Consider the following 2,900-nt stretch of genomic DNA (forward strand, 5'->3'; position numbering starts at 1 on the left):
CGTGGTTTTGTCTGACCAAAAAACAAAATAGCAGAACACACGCGCGACAGTAACAGCCCCACATGGCGTGCTATTAATATGACATCCAACATGTCATTTGATGAAGGAATTTCATTACTAGTCGCTTCTTCTTTCTCTTCACCCAGAATAATTTTGTGCCTGGATTTGCAAACTTCTTACCTACAGCAGATCTGAAACCCAATCTTGTCACGTAGAATCAATTAAGACTCTGACTAATGTCTCTGCGATCTTGGTCTCTTCTCTGACTTTGGCGACAAAATTCATCAATTTTATGCTGTGAAGTGTTATATTTATCCAAGAAAATAATTGGTTCACTAGAGAGGGCACTGTCTTTTGAAAATGTTACCAGTGCACTCTGGGCTGCCATTATTTGACGAAATTTCACAAAAAAATAACCCCAGGGCACTGGGGAACGGATTCCTGAGAGGGTGAAACCTGATTTCCAGATAATCATGGTTTTGCTTTCCTTTTTTGGGAGCGCATGTGACATCACCATATTTGCAGACTGATTTATCAGACCACATACAGACACAGACTCGTATGTACACTCCATTTTTGGCAAAATTCTGCATTGTATATTACTAGTTATTTTCACTATTTTAGCCACAGATCTTTTCTATAAAACGGGATATAAGCAACACAAGGTAATAAAAAAAGTAAAATATGCCAGTGTCAATAATAACCCTTAAATTATGGGACGTCTAGCTCAACTCTGCACCATTAACATGCCAGCTAAGACAGTCAATTCATTCCACGCACATTCCTTATGAAGGCAAATATTAAGAACGCAATGGTACTCCCAAAGGGGGAGAAAAACATAACTAATCTTACATTTCTAGTTTGCAAACGGTATGCAAAACAATGTAATTCCAGTGCTGGCTACCTGAAAGACCTCAGACACACTTTTAGTTTTTAGGACACACTTTCAGAAAGACCAATCCCGCAGATGGTCTTTCAGAATCTGCTAGAATGGGCACTTCCGACCCCTACTTTCACAGACACTCTCCGTTTGAAGGCACCCAACAACTACTTCTAGAAATTTTTTAGGAGGCTTGTAAAATTGCACTCAGCAATGGAGATCCTAGAAATTCTACTCTGATTCTCCATGCATTTATCAGAGAATCTCCAAAGGTCATTCCCAAGGGCAGGTCCACCTCTCAGAGATGAGAAACATTTCACATTCAAGTCATTTAGTACAACCACATGTAGTTTCAAAGAAATGTAACCCTGGTCCTTAATTTTAGCATGGTGACGAGGGAAGGACACTGCAAAGCTGAGAAACTTCATCTGAGTCCTCAGCGCCAATCACCTGATAACCTCCGTTTGCCACAATTCTCTGATCTCTGTGAAATGCGGACTTTGTAAAGACACCACAAACTCAATACGAACAAAACCAAACTCATGACCTTCACCGCAACAGTCCCCTAATGGTGCCGCCCATGGCAGCGGGTGGGTCCGCCGCCTGCCCAGTTACAACTTTGAAACCTAGAGTCGTCTTTCACATCGCCGTGTCCTTCACACACACATCCAATCCATCAGGAAACTGTTGGTTTTACCTCTAAATATTCCTCAAGTCCATGTGTTTCCCCTCCACACTCCCACCATCCGACCACAAGCTGTCTGGCGAGAGCAAGCCTAGTGCCCGAAGCAGGCTCCTCGAGGCTTCTCAGTCCCCTCCACTGGGTTCTCTGCGCAGATACTCAAGTGATCTCTCCAAACATAGATCTGATGGTACCCCCTTGCTTAAAACTCCCCTATAGCTTTCCTTGTTTGTTACAGACGGACCAAATCCTTAAGGGCAAATGCTGCCCAGTCTCTTCTGGTGTAGCTGTTCCCTTTGCTCTCTGTTCCAGCCATACTGATAGTTCAGCTCCTCCTCCCTGTAGCACAGGTTCCTCCAACAAGGAGTGCTCCTCTTCCCTGCCGGACATGGCCTCCATCCCCCCCACCCCCACCCCTCCAGCTCAGCCTTGGATCCCAGCTCAGGCATCACTTCCTCAGGGCTCTTTCCTGACCCCAAAGTCTCCCCTGGTTCTTCTGCATAAACTGTGTTCCTTACCTGCAGTGCAATGATACCATCTTGGGTGCATTTGATCAATGTCTGTCTTCCCCACTAGGGTGTAGACCAATGGCAGCAGGTGTCTTACTCATCAGAACCCCAGCACCTAACGACACACTGGCTCATAATAGGTGCACAGTGTGTTGAGTGTACGAATGAGTAAATGGGTCAGCACCATGTGACGATTCCCATTTATCTCTAACGGTTCTGAATTTTATCACTAATTGTGAAGCAACCATCACAGGGTTACACAAATTTGCTCCTAAGGACTGAAGTCACTAGATACAGCCTCTTGAAGTTAGAGACCCCACAATCACTGCCTTCAGAGCTACTGATTTCTACCTAAACGCCCCCAATAGCCCAACAAAGGCCATCTCCCTGCAGATGACTCCAGGCAGTGGAACCTTGCAGAAGCAGGAGGAGGAAGGGGTCTGTCACATGGGGCACTCTCAGCTCAGCGCAATGACAGTTCAATTAGAAGCTTTCCTCAAGTCTGCATCCTCTAAAGCTAATAATAATAATTAGAAAATCAACCTATAAAAAGCTTGTAAGTCACGTATCTCAGAAAAACAAAGGGAGACAAGCAGTGGAGCTTGTTCTTACCCTAAAAATAGGGTTAAGAATGGCAACAAAATACTAATGGGACAATTCTTCCTAAGTAAAGATACCACTAGCAAGGGGGAAATGGAACTGAATACCTACAAGGTACAACTATGGATAATGCCATGAACGTTTTGAAGAATTGAAATTTGGGTTTTACAAATTCAGTTTTAACTCTGAATATCATCACTCCAGGATTGTCTCAAGTTGGGAGGAATGA

Source organism: Ailuropoda melanoleuca, chromosome 9 (assembly GCF_002007445.2).
Source record: "Ailuropoda melanoleuca isolate Jingjing chromosome 9, ASM200744v2, whole genome shotgun sequence".
Taxonomy (NCBI): Eukaryota; Metazoa; Chordata; class Mammalia; order Carnivora; family Ursidae; genus Ailuropoda; species Ailuropoda melanoleuca.